Raw genomic sequence first — 12,969 nt, forward strand, 5'->3', positions numbered from 1 at the left:
TGGGGTGGGGGTGGGGACAATAGAACTGTTCTCTGTCTTGATTATGGTGGTGATTATATGATTGTTTATGTTTGTTAAAACTCATTTTTTAACTAACATTGTAAATCAACTATACTCCATTAAAAATTAATTTTAAAAATTTCATTTTTTATTTTTAAATTTTTCTTAATTTTTATTTTATATTGGACTATAGTTGATTTATCAATACAATGTTGTGTTAGTAAAACTCATTTTTTAGAAAGGGTGAATTTTTACTATATTAAAGTGAAACAAGGAATTAATTTCTAAAATATTACAAGAAAAAGTTATAGAATCTAATAGGCGAATGAGCAAAGTGTATAAACAGGAGATTCACAAAAGGGGAATTTCAACTAACAAGAACAATAAATCAATCTCACTGGTGTCCAGAAAGCAAAAGCAAGAGACCACTTTATACTCATCAGATTGCCAATCAGAGAGATGGATAATACCGAACATTGGCAAAGATGGAGACAAAGGGGAATTCTCCTACGCTGGGTGATCAGGGATGGACTGGTCCCCCATGCGGGACAGCACTTGCCAGTACTTGTGAACAAGTAAAGCCCCTCTGGCTCAGCAACTCCACACCTGGAAACATCTCCCAGGGAAACTGGGCAAGCCCAGAAGAGGCAGGACAACATGTCCACTGCCAGCAGCACTGATGGTAGCAGGGTGTTGGAGGAAACCCCCATGCCTGTCACAAGGAGAATGAGTAAGTGAAATGTGAGGATGCATGCCATGGAATACCATGCAGCGCTCTGATGCAATGAACTCAATGTTCCTGCATCAACATAAATAGATATTAAAAACAATGTGTGTGGCGGGGGGGAGAAACAGAATGAGAGCGATCACCTAACAACTTAAATGTAATTTTAAAACGTGCATAAGATTTTAAAACCAGCATAGGATTGGACAAGGACCCAAAGAAAATATTTTAGAGGGGATTTATAGGGTGGGGGAGGGGCACAGGAGACAGGGAGGAAAAGGAGGTGGGAGTCACCTGGATTGGGGAAAGAGAAACAGAGTGAGACAGAAAAGAGCACCTGAAATTAACAGGGTGCTACTTGATGGATGAACGATAAATCTCCACAAGGACAGGCATGCAATGATATGTACACAAGAAATGAGTGAGGTTAATCTGAAGTTCAGAAGGAAGCTTGGTCAACTTAACTGAGAAATAAAGCAAGTCAAACAGGGGAAATGACTTTGCCCACAGTATCAGTGCTGGAGTGTGAGGCAGGGTGGGGAGAAAGACGCAGAGCCAGATCTGAAAGGACCTGAATGTGAGGTGAGAGCATTTGGTTTTTCCTCCTGCCTGCCCCCAGAGCACCAAGGAGTCTTTGATGCATCTGAAGCAGGACAGAGCTTGATCAGATTTGCCCAGGAAAGACCAATGTGGATGTAGGTGAGGGGCCTCTACTGGAGATTGGATACCAGGTACAACAAGCATCTATTTAGAGCCTATTATGGGAGGTTGCAGGTGCTGGGAGATTCCACAGTGAACAGAACAGTTTAGCATTGAGCAGGGGAGAAAGAGAGAGACAATAAACAACAAAACTAACCATCACCAACTAGGTTAAGTGTGAGGTAGGAAAGAGATTAATGGGGGGAAGGGAGTCCTGAGTGGTCAGGGACAGCCTTCCTGAGGAGGTGACATTTAAGCTGAAATCAGAGGAAACAACAAGAGGTTAAAGACAAAATAAAACAAAACAAAAAACAAACAAGGGACTTCCCTGGTGGTCCAGTGGTTAAGAATCCACCCTCCAATGCAGGGGACGTGGGTTTGATCCCTGGTCGGGGAACCAAAATCCCATATGTCACAGAGCAACTAAGCCCACGCACCACAACTACTGAGCCCGCACGCTGTGGAGCCCACGTGCCACAACTAGAGAGAAGCTCACGTGTCACAACAAAGAGCCCGCGTGCCGCAACGAAAGATCCTGTGTGCCGCAACTAAGACCCGATGCAGCCAAAAATAAATAAATTAAAATTTTAAAAAAGAATGGTCTTGATATTCAAAAAAAAACCCCACTGTATACATATGAACTTGGCATAAAGTAAGTGGGGTTGAGGCTGGTATGAGAGAAGGGGCCAAGATGGCAGGGGCCAAATGATGAATTCAGAGTCTTCTAGGATCCTGCAGGAGTTTGGATAGGACTATAAATGCCATGGGAATCACTGGAAGGTTTCAAGCAGGGACAGACTTCCATTTTTATTGGGCACTTACTATGCGCCATGTGGCAAGCTCTACATTTTACATGGAAAATCATATTTTATTCTGTACAACTCCCCCATAAAGACAGGCTGTTATTAACCCAATCCACACCCAGGAAGCTGAGGCAGGAAAAAGTTAAGTGACCTATTCAAGTCAAGGTCCCACAATTAGAAAGACCCACACTCAATCACTGTATAAGATGTTGCTTAATAAAATAATGGCCAGGCTTCCCTGGTGGCGCAGTGATTAAAAATCCACCTGCCAATGCAGGGGTCATGGGTTTGAGCCCTGGTCTGGGAAGATCCCACATGCTGTGGAGCAACTAAGCCCGTGTGCCACAACTACTGAGCCCACATGCCACAACTACTGAAGCCCGCGCGCCTAGAGCCCATGCTCCACACAAGAGAAGCCACCAAAATGAGAAGCCCACGCACCACAACCAAGAGTAGCCCCCGCTCACTGCAATTAGAGAAAGCCCACGCGCAGCAACAAAGACCCAACACAGCTAAAAATAAATAAATAAATTAATTAATTTTTTTAAAAAATTGTGAGTAAAAGCAACATGTGAACAAAATAAAATAACTTTAAAAATAATGGCCCACACTTAATGAGCAATTACTATATTTAGGTAGTCTGATTTCAGGGGTGAAAGGGATCTTTTTAAGAATCCCTCTGGCTGTAAAATTATACGGGCAAATCCCTGTCCCTCTCTGGGCATCAGCATCCTCACACATAAAATGGAAATGCTGGGAACACCACAGCTCGATGGACCTCCAGTATCCCAGCTGCGGCCCAGAATAGGGCAGAGGCAAGCATAAGGTTGCCCAGATAATTTGGGACAAAGAACTTGGAATTCAAGCAATAACACTCCAATAAAGATGTTAAAAAAAAAAGAACTTGGAATTCCCAGCCTAGTCTGCTATCCTGATGTTAGCTGCCTCTAAAGGACCTCCAAGGTCCCTCCAGTTCTAACCTGTTAGGATCCCACCTCAATGAGCCAGCAGTCTAGGTCCATGGAGCCTGCAAGAGCCTCTGGCTGGCTCTTGGACACTCAGGCTGAATAGTCCCTTTCTTCAAAGCTAGCACTCAAGGTGGGGCAGCAATGGCCACAGGCAATGACTATAGCAGCAACCAGAAAGGACATCACAAGGACTAGAGTCTCACCCACCCATAGCCTGGCCTGATTCCCACTCACATTCACTGAGTCACCTGCGAAAAACCATTGACCCCCCCTTTCCCACCACATCTGCCAAATAAAGGAAAACAAGAGAACCAGCTTCATCAGTCATTGTGAAGTTAGGAATTACTTTATATCACCTCTTAAGGTGGGACTTAATTCTAATAAGAAATTACCAGCAATTACCATAGAAATTACCATAGAAAGAAATTACCATAGAAATTATCAGCAATTTTCCCCTGGCTAGAAATTAACTTCCAGGAGAGGAAAGGTGGGGATGTTCATTAGAGCTAGTCTTCCCTTCATCCCCAGGACATTTATGGGAGGACCACTGTGTATAAAATCCTGTGCTAGGCTTGGGGGCGGTATATGCCAGACCTTCTTTGTGCATCAACATGGATCTGAGGAAAGAAATATAAGTGTAAATAAATCAAACCTTAAAACAATTCAGGGCTTCCCTGGTGGCGCAGTGGTTGAGAGTCCGCCTGCTGATGCAGGGGACACGGGTTCGCGCCCTGGTCCGGGAAGATCCCACATGCCGCGGAGCGGCTGGGCCCGTGAGCCATGGCCGCTGAGCCTGCGTGTCCGGAGCCTGTGCTCCGCAGCGGGAGAGGCCACAGCAGTGAGAGGCCCATGTATCGAAAAAAAAAAAAAAAAACCCAATTCATATAATTCTTCACATGCCCATCCCCATTTTACAGATGAGGCCTAGGGGGCCTGGGGTCACTGCGAAGAGGAACTGAGGCTCAGACTCGAGGTTAAGTTGGGTTAAGTCCAGCTGTTAGTACCATCTTTATTAGTTTATAAGATACACAAGTACATAAGATGCATCCCAATTTTACATGGAAAGCTTTGCAGAAATAATTTTGAGGTCACAGGTAACACAGGAGAATAATTAAGAGAACAAAATTAGGTTGCAATCCTGGTTCTGCCATGTATTAGCAGCATGAACTTGAGCCCGTTATTTAACCTCTCTGAGGCTCAGTTTCTCAACTATTAAGGGGATAATAACATTCACCCTCATAGAGTTATTATGAGGATTAAATAAGTTTATAAAGTACACAGAACAGTGCCTGATAAGTAGAAAGTGCTACTTTTTTAAAAAGTGATTACATAAAATTAATTTTTAAATACATGCACTGAATGGGATCTTAAAATGGTTTTATAGGAGAAAACACTTTTGTTATGTAAATACAGTTCAGAGGATTCTAGTAGGAATTCACCAGCTCTGGAAAAGACAAAAATCCCAAAAGCTAAGGAAAAAATGACATCAGTAACAAGGTATACTAGATTTGCCAGTAAACGAAAGGCCCTTCCATACATACATTGGTGTAACTGAGAACACAGGGCTGAATCCAAGTGAATAAAAAGCAAGCCACAATGCAAAAATACACCGAAGGAATTTCTACCTGGGACCTGCAGCAAAAGCATGTATTTTCAGCAAAATCTGGTACAAAGCTGCAAAACCCATCCTTGCAGGCATGTTGTGTGTTGTCACACTTCTCCACTAGGGGTCGCCCAAGGTCACCCAGAGAGTTCCAGACAGAGAAGTCAATTCCCAGCCCCCTCTGCTTTCCGACACGCCTGCTGCCTCCCCAGAGCTACCTTCTGTTCTAAGACGCTCAAGGGACTGGTGGCCCCAGGTTCATGGAGCCCTCAGGAGCTTAAATAAAGGAATTCTTCACCCAGGTAACCAAGAACCACCCTTTGCACCATCCCCGTCCATCTACGATATGAGCACATTACAAGGCAACAGGGAAATTGCAAATTGCATTTTCCTGGGGAAAATGGGGCAAAAGTCATATGCGAGCAAATAAGGTATTATCCCCATTTTACAAGTGAGGAAACTGAGGCTCAAAAATGTTAAGCAACCTGTCCAGCGTCACACAGCTAGGGAACTTCAGAACTAGAATTCACACCCAGGTGGGTCAGACCCTTATCACTTGGTTACTAATCCCCCACCCTCAGATCTGGGAGGCAAACAGGTAAGGAGGGTGTACGAAGGAGGGGTCATAAAGGGACATCTACTTCCTCCCCCAAAGTCCCTCCATGCCTTCCCCAACCGGCCCAAGAAGGCTATCCCCTTTCCCCACTGAGCCATGACAATCGAGGATGGGGTCTAGGTCTTTTCTCAGCTCCATCCTAGCAGAATCCGAGAGCTACAAAGTAAGTTTATTCACTCAGCCAGGGCCCCTGAGACCCACTCAGAAATGCTCATCTTCAGTGCTCAAATATGACCTGGCTGCCTCCCTCTCCTGGCCCCCCATTCCTCCCCCAGTACTTCCTCTCAGTTTCCCAACCTCTCCTCAAACCCTGTCAGTTCTACAATCAGAATCCTACTCAAGTCCCTAGACTTGTCCCACTGCTCTCAGAATGGCCTGGAGCCCCTTTCTCTGGCCACTGGACTTCATGTGGACTATTGCAACAGTCTTTTTGTTCTCATTTTTTAAAAAAGTGAATATAATATATAATTTATATATAGAAATCACATTTGAAGCGTACGGCTCCATGAACTGTACCAGCCTCTGAAGCGGCCTTCCTGATTCTCCCCCCACATGCCTCTCATCCATCCTCCACAGGGCAGCTTCCAGCTGCTCTTTCCAAGTATATGGGACCATGTCACTGCTCTGGCCGAAACCCGCCAGCACGTCCCCCCTGCTCTAAGGATAGAGACCTACAGAAACAGAATATAAGTGTTCCTCACCTCTGAGAAAGAAAAATATGAAGTCAGATATAAATCCTCCCTTAAGAAAGAAATTCACCTCAGCTAAAGGGAAACTGTCAGGCACAAGGTATTTGTATATCTTAAAGGATTTTGTTTATCCAGACGCTTAGCTGTAAAATGTCCCCAACTGGGATGATGAGAAAGTAAATTTACAACCAAGCGAACAAAGAACATGTATGTAAGCTGTTGATCAACTTAAATTTATTTATTTATTTTTTGGCTGAGCCACACAGCTTATAGGATCTTAGTTTCCCGACCCGGGATCGAACCCATGTCCTCAGCAGTGAAAGCATGGAGTTCCAACCACTGGATCGCCAGGGAATTCCCAACTTAAAATGTTTTCTTAAAATATTTATTTGACTGCACTGGGTCTTAGCTGCAGCATGTGGGATCTTCGTTGTGACATGTGGGATCTTTAGTTGTGGCATGCGAACTCTTAGTTGCAGCATGTGGGATCTAGTTCCCTGACCAGGGATTAAACCTGGCCCGCTGCATTGGGAGCTCAGAGTCTTAGCTGGACTGCCAGGGAAGTCCCCCAACTTAAATTTAATGTATGATTAAATTTAAACGTTTGTTGTTGCATTTGTTTCTCTTTACTATTGCTTTGTCTGTGTCCCATTCGTTTTTTTTTTTTTTTTGGTTTTAAATAAAACTTATCCACTTTAAATGCAAAATGAAATTCGTTTTGGCAAATGTTTGTTCATTCCCCTTTTCGGTTGAGCCCTTCTTCCTATCTCTCAGTTCATGCAACCACTGATCTACCTTTTACAGATTTCTCTGCCTTTTCTAGAATTTTTAATGAGTAGGTCATACAATACTTACTCTTTTGTGTCTGGCTCCTTTCACTTGGCTTTTTGTTTTTTTTTTTTTGCAGTACACGGGCCTCTCACTGTTGTGGCCTCTCCCGTTGCGGAGCACAGGCTCTGGACGCGCAGGCTCAGCGGCCATGGCTCACGGACCCAGCCGCTCTGCGGCATGTGGGAGCTTCCCGGACCGGGGCACGAACCCCTGTCCCCTGCATCAGCAGGCGGACTCTCAACCACTGCGCCACCAGGGAATTCCCACTTGGCATATTTTTGAGATTCATTTCTGTTACTGCATGTACCTGTGGTTCCTTTTCAATGCTGAGTAGTATTCCATTGTAAGGATCTAACACAATTTATTCTTTCACCAGTTGATAAACATTTGGGTTGCCTACAATTTGGGGCCATTATGAATAAGGCTGCCATGAACATTCATGCACAAATTTTTGTGTGGACATATACTTTGGTCTTTACCAAAAATAACATCTTTCTCTGTGGTGCTTCCTGCTATTCCGTGCAAAAAGTAAGTATTCTCTTGCTATGGATTTACTGCAGAAGCCTGTCTTGCCCATATGAAACACATACACACTTATTTGTGAAACATTAGAAAATTGTCAGAAGTCATAGAATGTGACTAAGTGAAGATTTTTTGTGTAACTTTCCCTTGCTATTTGCCAAGCATTAGGCAGAGCATGGCATAAGCATTTTGTCATTTATCTCTCACAATAGTCTTGGGACGAGACAGTGCTCTTATTCCCATTTCCCAATGGCAAGTTGGGCTCAGGGATGGGAAGGGAATGACCCAAGGTACATCCAGCATCAAGGTCCACCGGGGTCAAGGTACATCCCAGGGCTGGGGCTTGAGGACTGGCTCCACCACTAACCTGCTGTAGGCACTCCCTGGGCCTCAGACTGATGACTCACTCAGCATCACATATCTCGAGACTCTTCTGAAAACTCCTGGCTTTAAATATTCTGCTCCCACAAATAATCAAAATGTCCAGGAAATGCCAACATTTCACCCAACCACAGCAGAAAGGCTGGACAATAAACCCAGCAAAGCCAGGTGAAAAGTTTTCTTATCTAACTGCTGGCCCCACAATACTCTTTTTTTTTTAAATATATATATATATATATATATATATATATATATATATGTTTTCTTTTTTAATTTATTTATTTAGCTAGCTGCACTGGGTCTTAGTTGCAGCATGTAAACTCTTCATTGTGGCATATGGGATCTAGTTCCCTGACCAGGGATTGAACCCAGGCCCCCTGCATTGGAAGCACGGAGTCTTAACCACTGGACCACCAGGAAGGTCCCTCCCACTACTCTTAAGTTAGTCTGGGTTTAGGGAAATTCCTTAAGGGGCTCCACCAAAGCAGACAAAGCCTGACCCTTGAGAATCCAAAGAAACAAAGACAACAAAAGCACCCATTAAGTCACTGGGCAGAAAGCAGAGAGGGAAATTTGTTTTTGCTACAGACAGGAAGGGGGTGAGGGGAGAGAGAAGAAGGACCTCGAAATAGAAGGGAGAGGAGACCAGAGCCTGGGACAGGTGATGGAAGGCGGGATACTGTTGGGCCATGACAAATCTTCCAGGAGCTGAGGCCCCAGAGGATGCCCGTGGATGGAGAACATGGAAATGGAAGTCTTCTGTGTTTCTGTAAAGTACGCCTTCCCTCTCACCTTCCTACAGTAAATGGCTTACTCCACCTGTGTAAGCAAGGTTTGGTGAGGGATGGGGAGACTGTGAGGAGACACCGGGAGAGGTGAAGGCGAAAGTGATTGAACTGTGAAGACTCTACAGAACCAGGGCATGCTCGTGGGCAAGCAGGCTCCAGGGCCCAAGATGAAGAGTGAAAACGTCTAGTAATCTGCAGGCATCCTGGGAAGGGTCTGGGACTTGCCCAGAGCACAGAATGGAATTTCAGCTGTCTTATTAAGACCCAGGGCAGGAAGATCCAGCTGACATAGAACACTTGGGTGAGTCTGGAATGACTGAGAACACAAGAGCTGGAGGAATACCTGAAGATGCACCTTCCGGAAGCAGGACAGTTGGTATGAGGTTAGGAACATGGGCTTGCGAATCACACTGACTGGGTTTAAGATACTATCCCCTAGGGAATTCCCTGGCGGTCCAGTGGTTAGGACTCCACACTTTCACTGCCGAGGGCCTGGGTTCAATCCCTGGTCAGGGAACTAAGATTCCATAAGCTGCATGGCTAGGCCAAAAAAAAAAAAAAAAAGAATATTATCCTCTACTAGTGATAAAGAAGGACATTTTATAATGATAAAAGGGTCAATCCATCAGGGAGATATAAGAATTTTAAACATATATGTACCTGACAACAGAGCACCAAAATATATGAAGCAAAAACTGACAGAAATGAAGGGAGAAGAAGACAATTCAACAATAAAAGTTGGGCACTTCAATAGCCAATTTTCAATAATGGATGGAGGAAATTCCCTGGCAGTCCAGTGGTTAAAACTCCACACTTCCACTGCAGGGGGCACAGGTTCAATCCCTGGTCAGGGAACTAATATCCTACAAGCCATGTGGCACAGCCAAAAAGAAAAAAAAGAGGATGGAATAGCTAGGCAAAAGATCAACAAGGAAATAGAATACTTGTACAATACTATAAACCACCTAGACCTGACAGACATCTATAGAACTCCTCACCCAACACCACGATACACATTCTTCTCTTGTGCACATGGAACATTCTCCAGGATAGACTACATGCTTGGCCATAAAACAAACCTCAGGGCTTCCCTGGTGGCGCAGTGGTTGAGAGTCCGCCTGCCGATGCAGGGGAGAAGGGTTCATGCCCCGGTCCGGGAAGATCCCATATGCTGCGGAGTGGCTAGGCCCGTGAGCCACGGCCGCTGAGCCTGCGCGTCTGGAGCCTGTGCTCCACAACGGGGGAGGCCACAACAGTGAGATGCCCGCGTACCGCAAAGAAAAAAAAAAGAAAAAAAAGAGAGCATTAAAGAAAAAAAAAAAACACACAATAGATTTAAAAGTGCTGAAATAATACAAAGTATGTTCTCTGAGCACAATGCAATGAAATTCGAAAACAATAACAAAAAGAAATTTGGGAAAAAATCACAAATATATGGAAACCAAACATATTCCTAAATAACCAATAAATGAGGGACTTCCCTGATGGTCCAGTGGTTAAGATTCCGTGCTCCCAATGCAGGGGGCCCGGATTCAATCCCTGGTCACGGAACTAGATCCTGCATGCCACAACTAAAGATCCTGCATGCAGCAACAAAGATCCTGCATGTTGCAACTAAGACCTGGTGCAGCCAAATAAATAATTATTTAAAAAAATAACCAATAGGGCTTCCTTGGTGGCGCAGTGGTTGAGAGTCCGCTTGCCGATGCAGGGGACGCGGGTTCGTGCCCCGGTCCGGGAAGATCCCACATGCCGCGGAGTGGCTGGGCCCGTGAGCCATGGCCGCTGAGCCTGTGCGTCTGGAGCCTGTGCTCCGCAACGGGAGAGGCCACAGCAGTGAGAGGCCCGCGTACCGCAAAAAAAAAAAAAAAAAAAAAAAAAAAAAAACCAATAAATGATGCAAAGAAGAAATTACAAGGGAAATTAGAAAATACTATGAAATGAATGAAAATATCAAAACTTATGGGATGTAGCTAAAGCACTGCTTGAAGGGAAATTCATAACTGTAAAGGCTTATTTTTCGAAAAAGAAGAAAGATTTCAAGTCAAAAACCTAACCTTCGAGAGAGTGGCATGGACATATATACACTACCAAATGTAAAACCGATAGCTAGTAGGAAGCAGCCGCATAGCACAGGGAGATCAGCTCGGTGCTTTGTGACCACCTAGAGGGGTGGGATAGGGAGGGTGGGAGGGAAGGAGACACAAGAGGGAAGAAATATGGGGATATATGTATATGTATAGCTGATTCACTTTGTTATAAAGCAGAAACTAACACATCATTGTAAAGCAATTATACTCCAATAAAGATGTTAAAAAAAAAAAACTAACCTTCTACCTTAAGACACTATAAAAGAGGAAAGAGGAGAAAATTAAACCTAAATCAAACAGGAGGAAATAAAGATTAGAGCAGACATTAATGAAATAGAGGACAGAAAAACATTAGAGAAAATTAACAAAATCAAAAGTGGGTTCTTTGAAAAGCTTGTAAAAACTGACAAAGCCTCAGCTAGACTGACCAAGACAAAAAGGGAGAAGACTCAATTACTATAATCAGAAAGAGAAGGGACATTACTACCGACCTTACAGAAATAAAATCCTATCTCCTCCAATGACCAGAGTATAATCACAGGCAGGTTACTTAAACTATCTGTGTCTCCTTTCCCTCTACTCTTCAAAAAGGTATAATTTGTCTCAAAGGGTTATTTTGTTTATTTATTTTTGGCTGCGTTGGGTCTTTGCTGCTGCGCGCGGGCTTTCTCTAGTTGCGGCGAGCAGGGGCTACTCTTCCTTGTGGTGCACGGGCTTCTCATGGCGGTGGCTTCTCTTGTGGAGCTCGAGCTCTAGGTGCGCAGGCTTCAGTAGTTATGGCATGCGGGCTCAGTAGTTGTGGCGCACAGGCTTAGTTGCTCTGCAGCATGTGGGATCTTCCCGGACCAGGGCTCGAACCCGTGTCCCCTGCATTGGCAGGTGGATTCTTAACCACTGTGCCACCAGGGAAGCCCCTCTCAAAGGGTTATGAAGAGTAAACGAAAGGATTTGTGTCGAGCACCCAGTCAAGCTCAATCACTGCAGCTCCACTAGTTGATGAGGTCAATCTTTTCCTTTCCACCTATATCCAGTCCTTCAGCCCACCTGTTCTGTTGGCTCTACCTTCAGAATATATTCCAGAACCAATAGCTTCTCACCTGTCCACCCCACCTCCCGTTAGTCCAAGGCACCTCTTTCTCAGCAGGTTAGGACAATAGCCCAACTGTTGCCACTCCTGCCTCCTCCCCGAAGTCTGTTCTCCGCACAACCGCCACAGCCTTGCTTTTAACACGTAATGATGCTTATGTCTCCATTCTTCTGTTCTCAACACTACAATGACTTCCCGTTGTGTGTGGAATAAAATACACACTTTTGGCCACGGCCTACCAGGTCCTGCAAAATCTGGCCCCAGGTACCACTTCCCCCTTTGCCTCCAGGGCTCCAGCCACGACTGTTCTTGTTATTCCTCAAACTCACCCAGCTCATTTCTTTTTCTTTTTTTCCTTTTTTGGCCACATGGCATGCGTGATCTTAGTTCCCCGAGCAGGGATTGAACCTGCGCCCCCTGCAGTGGAAGCGTGGAGTCTTAACCATTGGACCGCCAGGGAAGTCCCTCACCCAGCTCATTTCTGTCTTAGGGTCTTTGCTCTGGGTATTTCCTCTGCTTGCGATACCCCCCTCTCTAAAGATCCATGCATGGCTGGAGTTTCCCAGTTATAGAGATCCTATTCATCATCACCTCCTGAGATGGCACTCCTCTGCTGGTATCTACAGCAGCTCAACCTCTCACTCTCTGTGCCTTATTCTCTTTTTCTTCCTAGTACTTACCATTACCTGACATTATTTATTGCCTGTCTCCCTTCACTAGAATGGAATCTCCAGGAGGTGGAGGTTGTACTTTATACACTGCTTTTATCTCCAGTGCCTAGATCAGAGCCTGGCCTAGATCAGAGTCTGGCACATAGAATATGCTCAATAAAGACCTGTTGAAACAGAAGACAAAGCTCAGTAATAGGATCCACAGACAAATGGGACCTGCTATTTGGTGTACGATAAGCCTGGCATCTCAACCCGGAGGGTGAAAGGTAGACTATACAACACAAGGGTGTTGGGACCATTGGGAAGCCATGTGGGAAAAAAATTAAGTTGAAGATGGTAGATGTATCACAGGTATGTAATGTGGCTCCCTTTTGAAACTCTACTTTCAAAATGCATAAACCCACAAGAAAGAGGAGAATGGGAGAGGGGAGCACTACAGAACTGTTAAGGGTAGAAAGTAAATGGACAAGGGGACTTCCCTGGTGGCACAGTGGTTA

This window comes from Phocoena phocoena, chromosome 15 (assembly GCF_963924675.1).
Source record: "Phocoena phocoena chromosome 15, mPhoPho1.1, whole genome shotgun sequence".
NCBI classification, from domain to species: Eukaryota; Metazoa; Chordata; class Mammalia; order Artiodactyla; family Phocoenidae; genus Phocoena; species Phocoena phocoena.